The 15,984-nt window shown below is 38.7% G+C and overlaps 1 non-coding gene across 1 annotated transcript; it reads right to left on the bottom strand.

Moving 5' to 3' along the window:
* Window positions 1-3,397: 3,397 nt before the first annotated feature.
* LOC122436039 lies at window positions 3,398-3,504 on the bottom strand. The gene has a single exon (XR_006267812.1). It is a non-coding gene; the product is annotated as a U6 spliceosomal RNA (small nuclear RNA).
* Window positions 3,505-15,984: the final 12,480 nt, after the last annotated feature.

Raw genomic sequence — 15,984 nt, 5'->3', positions numbered from 1 at the left:
AAGGATTAGGTAACACTGACTTAAAAAAAAAAAAAAGGAAAATCCAAATCTGAAAATGGGGGGGTGTGGTTTGTACAAGACACCCTGGAGGATGGCTCTTCGTCTGCAAGCGGAAGGGAGTGAGTGGAACGGAAATCAGGAGGAGAGTGACTAGGGGTTGGTAAATGCTCCTTCATCAGGCAGGCGGAGGCTGGAGCACCTGTTCCTCACTCCCCTGGCCTTCTGTGATTTCCCAGGAAAATGGCCCGCAAGGGCAGTGTCCTCTGCAGACAGAACATGGAGAGCCGCAGCGTGGGTCCCCAGCCTGAGCACCCCCCACCCCCCCGGAGGGCTGTTCTGTAAGGGGCGGGGTGCGGCCCAGACCCCGCCTCCCGCATGCGCACTGTGCCGGCCAATCGGCGCTGCTCCCTCTCAGGAGAGGCCGGTTGCTTCCGTGCTGTCCCGAGGTCCTGAGAGGAGCGTCCCGTGTGCGGTGTGAGGTTCGCAGTTTGGAGATTGTGGTGAGGAGCTCACCCTGTGTGGATGAAGGATGGAGGGAGGGAGGGACAGGCAGAGGGATCCAAGAGGGGGACAGAGGGACCCTCAGGGAGGCCGGCGGCACCACATGACCGTGAGCAGGGCTGGGGGAGGGGCGGCGCCATCTTCTCAGACTTGAAGGAACCAGAGTGTGGGGCTGTGGCAGCCAGGCTGGCCACTGAGGCGATGTCCCCAAGGCTTCCCCTCGGCCTCCAGCCGGGCAGAAGGAGGACCCTGAGGGCTGGCCAGCAGGCAGGGTTTGGGGAGAGCTGTCGGTCCCCACAACCCAGGAGAGTCTCAGAAGGTGGGCAGGCATCATCCACCCGGGTCTGTCCTTCCTGCCCGGCCACCGGGCAGGATGAGCCAGTGCCCTGAGGTCATCATGGGGTCCAGATGGTGTGTTGGGAAGGCCCCCAACCCGACTGTGCCTGGACAGGTGCTGAACGGTTTATTCCCCACCCCTATGGAGGTATACTCAGCTTCGTCCTACATGTTGTTGGGCCTCCCCGCCGGGCACAGGATCCCTGGGGACACGAGGCACAGGGGTCAGCCTCTGTCCCCACGTGGGGTCCTGACACTCTGTCCCCAGAGGGTCGTGACACTGAGATGTCCGTGGGCAGCACGGGGCTGGGAGGGGCAGTGCAGCGGCCTGTCCTCCATCGCATTGCTGGGGGGAAGGGGTCACGATCACTACATGGTTCAACAGCTCCTGGTCCAACAGGAGACAGGAGAATGTACACACCCTGTTCTGGCATCGCTCCTTGATCCTGGGGCCATCTGTGTCTTTACGTTTGTGCTTGCAGGGTGCAGGTGTATTGTCTGTACCTTGGAAGACACGAGTGGATGGAGACGCGTGGGAGGAAGCATCTCTGGAGGGCTGAGGATGCCCTGATGGAGGCTCAGGCTATGGCAGCCTGTGACTCTGGGAGTCAGGAGAGAAGAGAGTTGAGTGAGCCAGAGAGTTTTTGCCAAGGTATGGTCTGTCCAAAATCTTTGCAGATCACAGCGCATGGGCGAGGGCGGGGGTATGGGGTCGGGCAGTAACCCTGTCCCTTGGGTCACTGCTTCCCAGTCCTCCACATAGTAAGCAGGGAAAGCCATGTGTGTGCCAAGCTGTGTCATGTACCGAAGGCTGCCCAGTTCAGCCTCATATCCCAGATGGACTGCCCTGTAAGCTTCCTAGCAGCTGTCCTTCATAACTGCTTGCACGTCCTTCTTTCCAAATCATTTCCTGGGGTGCTACATGTTTTTTTTTCTTTTTTTCCCCTAATGGTAAACCCTGAAAGGCTTGTAATTCTGTCTCCAAAAAGTGGTCCTGGTCCCTGACCTAACTTCATCTGACCTGCGCATACATGATTCCTCGAGATGTCTGCTATAAGAAGCTTTTGGTGATGCAAATCCTGGAACCTTACACAGTGAGGCTGTTTCTTTGGGAAACTTGACCAAAATGTCATACATCAGTTATAAATGTTTTCCATTTTTATTTCTATGCAGAAAACAGCTCAGTGATTGAAACCCTCGGAGGGAAACAGCCCTCTGCAGAAACATTTCAGGAAGATTTGCGGTAATTTTTTTTTTTTAACTTGATGCATTTTATTTTATTTGCAGCAGGATAGGTAAACTTTTTTTTCATTTATTTTTATTAGTTGGAGGCTAATTACTTTACAATATTGTAGTGGGTTTTGTCATACATTGACATGAATCAGCCATGGAGTTACATGTATTCCCCATCCCGATCCCCCTTCCCACCTCCCTCTCCACCCGATTCCTCTGGGTCTTCCCAGTGCACCGGCCCTGAGCACTTGTCTCATGCATCCTACCTGGGCTGGTGGTCTGTTTCACTATAGATAATATACATGCTGTTCTCTCGAAACATCCCACCCTCACCTTCTCCCACAGAGTCCAAAAGTCTGTTCCGTACATCTGTGTCTCTTTTTCTGTTTTGCATATAGGGTAATCATTACCATCTTTCTAAATTCCATATATATGTGTTAGTATGCTGTAATGTTCTTTATCTTTCTGGCTTACTTCACTCTGTATAATGGGCTCCAGTTTCATCCATCTCATTAGAACTGATTCAAATGAATTCTTTTTAACGGCTGAGTAATATTCCATGGTGTATATGTACCACAGCTTCCTTATCCATTCGTCTGCTGATGGGCATCTAGGTTGCTTCCATGTCCTGGCTATTATAAACAGTGCTGCGATGAACATTGGGGTGCACGTGTGTCTTTCAGATCTGGTTTCCTCAGTGTGTATGCCCAGAAGTGGGATTGCTGGGTCATATGGCAGTTCTATTTCCAGTTTTTTAAGAAATCTCCACACTGTTCTCCATAGTGGCTGTACTAGTTTGCATTCCCACCAACAGTGTAAGAGGGTTCCCTTTTCTCCACACCCTCTCCAGCATTTATTGCTTGTAGACTTTTGGATAGCAGCCATCCTGACTGGCGTGTAATGGTACCTCATTGTGGTTTTGATTTGCATTTCTCTGCTAATGAGTGATGTTGAGCATCTTATCATGTGTTTGTTAGCCATCTGTATGTCTTCTTTGGAGAAATGTCTGTTTAGTTCTTTGGCCCATTTTTTGATTGGGTCGATTATTTTTCTGGAATTGAGCTTCAGGAGCTGCTTGTATATTTTTGAGATTAATCCTTTGTCTGTTGCTTCATTTGCTATTATTTTCTCCCAATCAGAGGGCTGTCTTTTCACCTTGCTTATAGTTTCCTTTGTTTTGCAAAAGCTTTTAAGTTTCATTAGGTCCCATTTGTGTATTTTTGCTTTTATTTCCAATATTCTGGGAGGTGGGTCATAGAGGATCCTGCTGTGATTTATGTCGGAGAGTGTTTTGCCTATGTTCTCCTCTAGGAGTTTTATAGTTTCTAAAAATATGGAATGCTTCACGAATTTGCATGTCATCCTTGTGCAGGGGCCATGCTAATCTTCTCTGTATCGTTCCAATTTTAGTATATGTGCTGCTGAAGCGAGCACTGCAGTAATGTTTTATAGCAATTTTTACCTGCTAGGTAAAGTCAGCTTAGCTCATGTAACAAGTATTGTCTGTGAAATCCTTGAGTGGGGGATTTCTTTCATAACAAGTATGGTCTTTTAGGTTATCTTTACTGAATAAATTTTGATGTAACTTCTTCACAGGAATGAAATACAGAAGATGCTGGAAGAATTTAGAGGTATGTTTGAGTGATATTTATAATTAATGAAAATTGTTTTAAACCTTTTATAAATTTAGATGTTAAATCGGTGGATTATAAGACTTCTTAGATACAGGATTTTATGCAAGTATTCAGTGTGATTTGATTTATAGGTTTTGTACATTTTGTGGAAAGTGAAAATGGTACTAACATCGTTGATGAACCAAGAATGATGCTTTTATTTTGTGCATGTGTACCCTGAATGGAACATGTAAGGAAATGGATGAGATAGTTTGTACCTCCTTTGGTGTGCACACCTAAAGGGACATTTCAGTTTTTCAGGTCAATTTTATTATTTTTTTAAAAATTTATATATTTTAATTGGAGGCTAATTACTTTACAGTATTGTAGAGGAGTTTGCAATACATGGACATGTATCAGCCATGGGTGTACATCTGTTACCCATCCTGAATCCCCCCCACCTCCCTCCACATCCCATCCCTCAGGGTCATCTCAGTGCACCAGCCCTGAGCACCCTGTCTCATGCATCCAACCTGGGCTGGTGATCTGTTCCACACTTGATAATATACATGTTTCAATGCTATTCTCTCCAATCATCCCACCCTCACCTTCTCCCACAGAGTCCAAAAGTCTGTTCTATACATCTGTGCCTCTTTTGCTGTCTTGCATATAAGGTCATCATTACCATCTTTTAAAATTCCATATATATGTGTTATTATACTATATTGGTCTTTATCTTTTTGGCTTACTTCACTCTGTATAATGGGCTCCAGTTTCATCGACTTCATTAGAACTGATTCAAATGTATTCTTTTTAATGACTGAGTAATATTCCATTGTGCTGTGTACCACAGCTTTCTTATCCATTTGCCTCCTGATGGACATCTAGCTTGCTTCCATGTCCTGGCTACTATAAACAGTGCTGCGATGAACATCGGGGTACATGTGTCTCTTTCAGTTCTGGTTTCCTCAGTTTGTATGCCCAGCAGTGGGAGTGCTGTGTCATATGGTAGTTCTATTCCCAGTTTTTTAAGGAATCTCCCCACTGTTCTCCATAGGGGTTTTACTAGTTTGCATTCCCACCAACAGTGTAAGAGGGTTCCCTTTTCTCCACACCCTCTCCAGCATTTATTGTTTCTAGACTTTAGGAGAGCAGCCATTCTGACTGTCATGAGATGGTACCTTATTGTGGTTTTGATTTGCATTTCTCTGCTAATGAGTGATGTTGAGCATCTTTTCATGTGTTTGTTAGCCATCTGTATGTCTTCTTTGGAGAAATGTCTATTTAGTTCTTTGGCCCATTTTTTGATTGGGTCGTTTATTTTTCTGGAATTGAGCCGCAGGAGCTGCTTGTATATTTTTGAGATTAATTCTTTGTCTGTTGCTTCTTTTTTTATTATTTTCTCCCATTAAAAAGGCTGTCTTTTCACCTTACTTATAGTCTTTTTCGTTGTGGAAAAGGTTTTAAGTTTAATTAGGTACCATTTGTTTATATTTGCTTTTATTTCCATTACTCTGGGAGGTGGGTCATAGAGGATCCTGCTGTGATTTATGTCATAAGGTGTTTTGCCTATGTTCTCCTCTAGGAGTTTTATAGTTTCTGGTCTTATATTTAGATCTTTAATCCACTTTGAGTTTATTTTTGTGTGTGGTGTTAGAAAGTGTTCTAGTTTCATTATTTTACAAGTGGTTGACAAATTTTCCCAGCACCACTTGTTAAAGAGATTGTCTTTTCTCTATTGTATATTCTTGTCTCCTTTGTTGAAGATAAGGTGTCCATAGGTTCGTGGATTTATCTCTGGGCTTTCTATTCTGTTCCATTGATCTATATTTCTTTCTTTGTGCCAGTACCATACTGTCTTGATGACTGTGGCTTTGTAGTAGAGCCTGAAGTCAGGCAGATTGATTCCTCCAGTTCCATTCTTCTTTCTCAAGATTGCTTTGGCTATTCGAGGTTTTTTGTATTTCCATACAAATTGTGAAATTATTTGTTCTAGTTCTGTGAAGAATACTGTTAGTAGCTTGATAGGGATTGCATTGAACCTATAGATTGCTTTGGGTAGTATAGCTATTTTGACAATATTCATTCTTCTAATCCATGAACATGGTATATTTCTCCATCTGTGTCCTCTTTGATTTCTTTCATCAGTGTTTTATAGTTTTCTATATATAGGTCTTTTGTTTCTTTAGGTAGAATTATTCCTAAATATTTTATTCTTTTTATTGCAATGGTGAATGGAATTGTTTCCTTAGTTTCTCCTTCTGTTTTCTCATTGTTAATGTATAGGAATGCAAGGGATTTCTGTGTGTTAATTTTATATCCTGCAACTTTACTATATTCATTGATTAGTTCTAGTAATTTTCTGGTGGAGTCTTCAGGATTTTCTATGTCGAGGATCATGTCATCTGCAAAAAGTGAGAATTTTCTTCTTTTCCAGTGTGGATTCCTTTTCTTTCTTTTTCTTCTCTGATTGATGTGGCTAAAACTTCTAAAACTATGTTGAATAGTAGTGGTGAGAGTGGGAACCCTTGTCTTGTTCCTGACTTTAGGGGAAATGCTTTCAATTTTTCACCATTGAGGATAATGTTTGCTGTGGATTTGTCATATATAGCTTTTATTATGTTGAGGTATATTCTTTCTGTTCCTGCTTTCTGGAGGGATTTTATCATAAATGGATGTTGACTTTTGTCAAAGGCTTTCTCTGCATCTATTGAGATAATCATATGGTTTTTACCTTTCAATTTGTTGATGTGGTGTATTACCTTGATTCATTTGCAGATATTGAAGAATTCTTGCATCCGTGGAATAAAGCCCACTTGGTCATTATATGTGATGTTTTTAATATATTGTTGGATTCTTTTTGCTAGGATTTTTTTAAGGATTTTTGAATCTATGTTCATCAGTGGTATTGGCCTGTAGTTTTCTTTTTTTGTGGCATCTTCGTTTGGTTTTGGTATTAGGGTGATGGGGGCCTATAGATGGGGGCCCCTATAGGGCCTGAGTTTGGCAGTTTACCATCTTCTGCAATTTTCTGCAAGAGTTTGAGTAGGATCGGTGTTAGCTCTTCTCTCAATTTTTTGTAGAATTCAGCTGTGAAGCCGTCTGGTCCTGGGTTTTTGTTTGCTGGAAGATTTCTGATTACAGTTTCAATTTCAGTGCTTGTGATGGGTCTGTTAAGAGTTTCTATTTCTTCCTGGTTTAGTTTTGGAAAGTTATACTTTTCTAAGAATTTCTCCATTTCTTCCACGTTGTCCATTTTATTGGTATATAAGTTGCTGACAGTGTCTTTTATGATCCTTTGTATTTCTGTGCTGTCTGCTGTGATTTCTCCATTTTCATTTCTAATTTTGTTGATTTAATTCCTCTCCCTTTGTTTCTTGTTGAGTCTGTCTAATGGTTTGTCAATTTTATTTATCTTCTCAAAGAACCAGCTTTTGGCTTTGTTGATTTCTGCTATGGTCTCTTTTGTTTCTTTTGCATTTATTTTTGCTCTAATTTTTATGATTTCTTTCCATCTAGTAACACTGGGGTTCTTCATTTCTTCCTTTTCTAGTTGCTTTAGCTGTAGAGTTAGGTTATTTATTTGACTTTTTCCTTGTTTCTGGAGGTGAGCTTGTATTTCTATGAACCTTGCCGTTTTCAGTGCTTTTACTGAGTTCCATAGGTTTTGGGTTGTTGTATTTTCATTTTCATTTGTTCCTATGCATATTTTGACTTCTTTTTTGATTTCTTCTGTGATTTGTTCATTATTCAGAAGTGTGTTGTTTTACCTCCATATGTTAGAATTTTTAATAGTGTTTTTCCTGTAGTTGACATCTAATCTTACTGCATCGTGATCAGAAAAGAAGCTTGGTATAGTTTCATTTATTTTTTTTTTTGAATTTCAGGTCAATTTTAAATAGTCTTTATTTAGTTACTTCTCATGACTTTCTGATGTTGTTTTCTCTGGTGTAGTAGCAGAAATGAAATCTATTTTCATTATTTAACCATTTATAATCTGTGTTGGAGAAAACTAGAGACAACTCTCCTAGCTAGTGAGAGATGTATAATCAGGTCCCCAAACTCGGAAGTTTTATACTGTTCTGTCAGATACTAGTTACCCTATCTGTGTTAGAGGGCAGCACATTTAGGAAAGCATTTGGGGCCATTTGATAGAGATCACCATCACAGGCAAGTATGCTGTGAATAATTTGCTCTGTTTCATTGGGAGGAGGTGCTTGTTTTGTGAGCTGCCTGGTGATCTGTTTATTGTGTATAGATTCTGGATGTATAAATTATATTTATTATATTGCAGACCCTTCATGATTACCTAAAGGTAACTATTGATTGTAGACCCATAAAATCAAACCATGTGATTTCAAAGCTTATCTTGAAGTATTAAAACTTTGTGAAATGCAGCACTTATGAATAAAAGCATTATGTGCAAAGCTATGGTAAAAATATTTCTTAAATGTTCTTCAGCTGCTTACTCGAAAACTGGGTTTTTATACCCACCGTCTTTGTCTCCTTTAGTGAAATACAGTTAAAAGCATCACTCACTAGATTGCTTGAAAAATCAGTTTCTTAACTTGCAATATAATGATTATCCTTTTGAAGGTTATTTTCACAAAGGGTTCTTTTCTGCATTATTTTGCAACACATCCTAATGGTAATCCATCTAAACGTGTCCCTTGAACGACAGGAGACTTTACAAACTTACAAAGACTTGACTTTTCACTGTTTTCTGATGAGGAATGAATGGAAAGTTTTCTCATGAGGAATGAATGGAAAGTTTTCTCTTGAGATTCTTTATACACATTTTGAAACTTGGAAATTGCTTTGATTGTTAGCACTTTTCCAGTGTCTCTAAATCTAAAGGTGGTCTGTGGTTAGAAAAATTAGACTTGTTATACTATTACTGGAAAGGTTTTCCAGAGAAAAGTGAGCAAATCTTGCTGTTTGAAACGGTGTCTGTATTACAAATTTTAAGTGTCTTTGTGTATTGCTGAGGCAGCATTTGCCCATATTGATTTGAATGTATCAGAACAAGATAATTTTCCACATTTGACTTTAATGAGTAAATATTTTTTATATAGTTGACATGAAACAGGCTCTTCTTGCAAAGAGAAAAAAGTTTGAGATGAACACAAAAGCTACTATCAAAATCACTAATGAAAAACTTGATAGTGTTTGGAAAACATACCAAGAACAAAGGTAAAGTGGTTTAAGTTTTTGTGCCACAATGGTATTTTGTATAATTTCTTAGTGTCTCATGGTGAATATAACCTAAGGCAAAACATATTTTGCTTGTTTTTTTTTCCTAAGCAGGTAAAGTCTTTAATTTTGTAATCCTACTCCTCAAGAGAATTGTGATATATTTCCTAGAAGACAATAAAGATGACCTTTTTCCTTCCCCTTTCAAAGAACAATTGAGTTTTCCTTCTATGTAATAAAATTATATTCATTTTAGACCTATCCTAGCTCAACAGTAAGGCTGATGTCTTAAACCATTATTCTTGTGACAGTTAACTGTATTCAGTTATGCAGAAAAAGTTAATCTTATATTGTGAAAAATTTGTACCATTTAACTAAGTTGTGTTTACTGTTCTTTTTTTCAAAATTCATTGTTGTGCCAAAGAGGGGAAATAGTTAAGTGAAATATTCCTGTTTGGTAATCTTCTCTGATAAATAGATAGTATAAGCTGACTGAATCTACTTATCATATTAGGACATACAGGATATTCAGTAAGAAGAAATGAAAAGTAAACTGCTTTTATTAATAGATAAAATGATGTTTCTGGGAAATTCATAGTACAATAAATTGTCACTAGATTTCAAGAAGTAGAGAGCATGTGCAATAGTGTTTGTATTCATTCAGTCAGGAGCAGTACTTTTGGAACTGAGGAGTAAGTTATCCACTTAACCTCTCTGTTTCCCGTGAGAATATTTCAGCTGCTATTGTGCTATTACTGCTTTCTTCTTTTATAGTGTAAATTGTGTCAAATCAATTTTGTTTTAAATACAGTTGATATTTGTTTGTATCTTTGTGGAGTTTGACATTGCTCTTTCTTATGTTTCACAGGCAGAATCTTTATCTCAAATATGCTCAGCAGTTTCAGACTTTGTTTCGGGAGTGGGATTTAGACATGAAGAAAGCCCAGGAACAAGAAGAAAAACTAGCTGTTAGTATCAGCCTTAGCTTTAAAATGAGCTTATTGTATCAGAGTCTCAATTAGCAATCGCTCAGGCAATGATACAGGAGAGAAGGTAGAGCCCCTGAACTCAGATGGGTGAAGGTGGGTGGGAGATGTAGTGAAGGGAGAATGAGTGTTCTCTTGGGAGTGCCTCTGTTTATTTAGTGAAGTAGTAAGGTCACCGTTTAGGAGTAAGGATGGTGGATAAGTTGTTGCCTTTAGGGGCAGAGAAGAAGCCCTGGAATTGTTTCCTGAGAAGACCAAGGAGATACCATTGCCAAGCAGCAATTATGGGTGCAAATTAGGTTGCTGTCATAGTGATCATGAATTTAAAGTGAGGCCACTCCACATGGCTGATGCAGAGCAGCTGGAGAGGCGGATTTCCCAGGATTGGGGTTTAGTCATGAAGACTGACAGAGAAGGGGCCAAGGTACATGTGCCATGGCATAGGTGTAATGATCGATGGTGGGATTTAAGCTGAGAAGGAGGAGAGAGGAAGTCAAGAGAGTGGGGGTTGGGAACAATGAACAGTCCTAGCATCAGCGGATGTTATTCCTGATGTAGTGTTGACCTGTATGTAGCAAGAAAGGGAATGAAGTGTAAAACAGGGAGGTAGTGGTTGAATGCTGGGGGAAATGGAAAAAGAGTATATATAGTACAGTGATCAAGGGCCTGGACCCCGGAATGGTAAATGTTTGGGATCCAATCTTGGTTGACCAGTGCTAGCTGTGAAACCAAGGACAGATTTGTTTATCTGTGTGTCTCAGTTTCCTCATCTATGAAAGGGAACACAGTGAGAGTATGTACCTCATAGAGACTTTTTGAGGAATAAAAAAATGAGATCATATAGAAGAAGTCTATTAAAGTCATTGGAACCATACCTGACCCGTAGTTCCTGTTTAAGTCTTTGCTCTAATTAATATCATGTAGCTGGGGCAATTCTTGGGAATGACCGAATCCCATGACTATGGGGTATGACTATATAAGTGAGTGGCTAATGTAAAGAAGAGGGTAAGTTTATTGTTGGAGTTTAGGTCAAAGAACAGAAAGGCCAGCTATTGGAAGGATCGTCTATGTGCATATTGAAGGGGCCAAGAATTAATATATATTTTGAGTATTGTTGAGAAAGAATAGTTCCTCAGCAATTACTGTTAGGAAGGATTACTTTGTAGATTTTGCCTACCCGTGGTAAACACATTATTGGAAGGGTCATTTGTGGATTTTGACCTCAAGAATGACATGTTTTGAAGATTGTTAAGAAAGAATATCTCCTACTCAGTGACTGATAGGGTAGGAATATTATATGGTTTCTGTCTTGTAGTGGTGACCACAGTTACTTCAACTTGGTCATCAAAGTTGTCAAAACAGGAAATGTTAACAAGCATTGAGTTAGAGAGAGTTCCTTTAAAGCTTAATGTATAAACATGCTTTCCAAATATTAAACGTTGCCCACATTTTACCACTTTTTCTTTTATATTTGTAGCGTATGTTTCGAGAGCAACGAAATGTTCTTCAACAAGCTAGACTTCTTCAGAGCCAGAGGCTGAAAAAAATTAAAAATTCATATGAGCAATTCCTGAAGGTCTGTTGTACTTGGTAACACAGTACATCTCATAAAAACAATATGTATATAAAAGTAGAAGATAGTCTGTGTCTATCCAAACTTATGGGGGAGAAAACATTTAGGTCGTGCCTGCCTTTAACTTGTTAAACTTTCTCCATTTTGAATTCATTGGTCTGAATACAGCCTAATTGGTAAATGTGTTTTTAGTTTTAGGATTCCTTTATACTTTTGTGAAAGTGAAAGTGTTAGTCACTCAGTCATGTCTGACTCTTTGCAATCCTGTGGACTGTAGCCTCTGTCCATGGAATTCTCCAGGCAAGAATACTGGAGTCGGTTGCCATTCCCTTCCTGACCCAGGGATCGAGCCCAGGTCTCCCACATTGCAGGCAGATTCTTTACCATCTGAGCCATCAAGGAAGCCTATAATTTTGTGGGAATCATTTAAAATGGGGAACTGCAAACTGGGAATTTAATCTAGATGTATATACATGGTGAAGAAAACTGATACTTGATTAACCTTTTTATCATAACTATTTTGTTCAGCAATGAATATTTAGTTGATCAGCCAAGGAGAAATATATACTGGAAATTTAGGAATTTAATAAATCATCTCTAAGTGTCTTTTACCTTTCTCCTATTAACTGTTGCTGCTGCATATAAAGTCAGGCAGTTGTAATTAGTGAAGACCTTTTTTGTTTTCAAATGCATTGTATGAACATTTATGGGGTATTTGCTTTTAGAATATGAGTAACTAATAGTGACTTTATATGCAAATTTACAATCACATGAGAAAGTCAAAGTGTATAACTGAATGAAAAACCCAGAAGAGGACTACATGTTTGTGGATTGAGAGTGATTTGCTGTGATATTTGCACATTAGCAAACTGTCCTCAGTGCCTGTTGTCCCCTTCTTCATATATATATGTGCATACTTATTCAGGACGTGATGGGACCCTGCACATTCCCCTTCTTTTTCAGTGACAGGGGAAGCAGAAGTGTTCTTTTGAATGATCATCTTGTCCAAATACAAGATATTAATGTATCACTCTTTTAAAACTAATTGAGATGGCTTAAGTAAAACAGCTAAAGGCTTTAAATAGATAATCTTTATTTTTTTTCTTTTTTAATTTATTTTTCCCAATTAATTTATTAGTTGGAGGCTAATTACTTTACAATATTGTAGTGGTTTTGCCATACATTGACATGAGTCAGCCATGGATTTACATGTGTTCCCCATCCTGAACCTCCCTCCCACCTCCCTCCCCATCCCATCCCTCTGGGTCTTCCCAGTGCATAAATAGATAACCTTTAAAGAGCTTTAGAATCATATATGTGCAAAAGTTATCTTGAACATGTTTCTAAGTAGACAAGGTGTAGCTCTAATGTTCCCTGAGAACCATTTACTACTAATTGGTATGAAGATTTGATAAAGTACCAAAAAAGATGCTTCTAAAGGTTATTGCTAAATGTCAGCATTTATGGTATTAACTTTAGTGTTATCTATGATGACTCCACGTCCCTTGTCCTTCCCACCCAGCAATTACTGGACTCTGCAATTTTTAGCTCTGCAACTGCAATTTCTTTCTTTAAAAAAAATTGAAGTCTGATTGATTTACAATGTTGTGTTTAGTTTTTGGTATACAGCAATTTGATTCATTATGCATATATATACATACATGTGTATTTTCTACAGTTTGTTGTGATCCACATAATCAAAGGCTTTGGCATAGTCAATAGAGCAGAAGTAGATGTTTTTTTTGGAACTCTCTTGCTTTTTCAATGATCCAGCAGATATTGGCAATTTGATCTCTGGTTCCACTGCCTTTTCTAAATCCAGCTTGAATATCTGGAATTTCATGTTTCACATACTGTTGAAGACTGGCTTGAGTATATATGTACATCATATACATACATATATATTTAGATACATATACATATATATATAGATTTATGTATCTAAATACACACACACACACACACACACACACACACATACATATATATATATATAGATCATTTTCCATTGTAGCTTATTATAAGATAGTGAATATGGTTCCCTGTGCTACACAGTAAATCCTGTGTTGTTTTTCTCTTTTATGTATAGTACAGTAGTTTGCACCTATTTCATTTCTTCCTTTGAATTCCACTGCTGCTGCCCTACCTGATTCAGGGGCTCATCATCCCTTGCTTGTTCTATTAAACTCTTGCCTGACTTCTCTCTTCTCCAATCCATCCTTCACACTTCTGTAATATGATCCTCCAAAAAGTATCCCTTCCCTCCTGCAAACCTGTCATAATAGCTTCCAAGTTTGAAGTTTCACATGTTCAACGTGTCCCCCATAACAAGACCCACCCCCTTCTCTTTGTGATTTTCCACATACATTCTTTGTCTCCTCCCACCTGTCCAGATCGGTTGCTTTCTCTGCACTAAGTCACCATTATCTCCTTGCTTTGTGTATGCTCCTTGCCTACAATAGGTTTGATTCCCTCCTTCCTTTACTAATTGACATCTTATTCTGACAACAAAGTCAGAATCAATCCTGTTTGATTGATTCAAATTACATAGCCATGGCTGAATATGCTTCCTGAATTGTTATAATGTTTTTGTCTTTTATTTTTTAATTTTAAAAATATGTAAAGAAAAACACAGCTGAGCTGGAAACCTCTCCTTAGTTTTTTATCTTTTTTTTTTTTTTTTGATAGGATGGAAGGAGGACTACTCTTATTTTTAGATAGGATGCACCTGGTCAATATTTGCTGAATGAATGGTAAAGATTTAGAAATAAATTTGTTTTTCATCATGTAGTGAGGTCATAGTAGAGCTCATTCTATTCCCTCCAATGGGGCTATGTTGCACTCATTATTAGTCACTATACATGCATTGTTACTTATTGTTTAGAAAGCTCATTAGAGGGTTTTTAAATTCTGGTATTTCATTCCATGGGACCATCGATCTTTTTGTTTTTACTCCCCCTTAACTTCCTTAAGTTATTGTTTTGAGCAAAGGGTAAGGTGATTGTACCACTGTAATAATACAATTTGACTCAAGTCAGCATTTAGAAGATCTATTAAGTGAGTATTTCAATATCCATGTATTTGTTACAGTATTTTTATTTGGAATAAATAATGAGCATCCTTTGAATATTAAGTGTTATTACTTTTGAACTTTAATCATATCCATTTAGAATGTGAGAGAAAACTGGTGCTTTCTCACTGAACTAGACTTTCTTTTTTAGCATATGGAGGAGTTAGAGAAGGATCACGAACATTTTCTGAATGATGAGCAAAGTGAAATTCGACAAGGAATGGCCATGCTGCAAGACAAAATTATCGTTGAAGCTGTAAGTAGTGTGTATTTAATACCAAGTACTATGAAGGGATGTGAGCATTGGGGTATTTTTTTTTAATGACGTGTATATAACATTACCTAAATAATATGCAGATGTTTAATATTTCTTTCCTTTCTGAAACAGCTGCAGAATGAACTGCAAATGCTTCAAAAGTTTCTCCTGTCCCTGTTATTCTGAGGGCTTTGGGGAAAGAGCTTGAACCCAAGTTGTATGATACAAATGCAACATCAGCCACACTGAACCACATTATTTTATTTTTATTTTTTATTCTATTTGTTCATTTTTTATGAACCACATTATTTTAAAAATTGTAGTTAAAGGGGGTACATCTTGTTTATCTTAGCACAGTTTTTCAGTGCAAGACTCCTCTATGTGTTAAAGCCTATATAAAACCCAGACAGTTTGTGACTATAATCAGCAATTCTCAAATTATAATCGTTAAGCTTTCAGCTCTTTTTGATAGTAACATTAATGTTTTGTACCTAACAGTGTCAAATAAACTTTTAGCAATAAAGGTGATTTAATTCTAGGTTTGTCATCAGTGTGTTCTATATCAGTCCAAGGAGTATAGAAAGAAAAGGAGCCTGGTGGGCTACCGTTCATGGGGTTGCAAAGAGTCAGACAAGACTGAGTGACTAACACATCCACACCAATTAAGTAACATTTTGATGTCTCTGTGGAAATAACATATTTACAAACCCATGTCTCAGCACGTTGTTCTCACTTAAGGAAAAAAATTAAAGAGTATAAGATCCATTCTATCTGTGCGCCCCTTTGTATTTACTCATTAGTTTACAGATCCAATTCCAAAGGAAAAAAAAATGATTTCAAAGGAAAAATCTACCCCATTGCTTTATAAAAATTATTAAGAGCAACTTACATTTCATTTTTTAATTAACTGAACTGCTAAAATATCAGTAAGAGAACAGACCTAGCTATTGAAATACATAAGTATCAGTGCTGAAACATGGCTTGTGACTACGTCATTTCCACAGAGACATCAAAATGTTACTTTAATTGGTGTGAGAGTGTTAGTCACTCAGTCATGTCCAACTCTTTGCAACCCCATGGATGGTAGCCCCCCAGGCTCCCTTGTCCATGAAATTCTCCAGGCAAGAATACTGGCATGGGTTGCCATGCCCTTCTCCAGGGTATCTTCCCAACCCAGGGATCAAACCCAGGTCTCCAGCATTGCAGGCAGATTTTTACCATTT

The sequence above is a fragment of the Cervus canadensis genome, chromosome X (assembly GCF_019320065.1).
Source record: "Cervus canadensis isolate Bull #8, Minnesota chromosome X, ASM1932006v1, whole genome shotgun sequence".
NCBI lineage: Eukaryota > Metazoa > Chordata > Mammalia > Artiodactyla > Cervidae > Cervus > Cervus canadensis.
The sequence above is the reverse complement of the archived record's forward strand: the minus strand, read 5'-3'. Positions and strand labels throughout refer to the sequence as shown.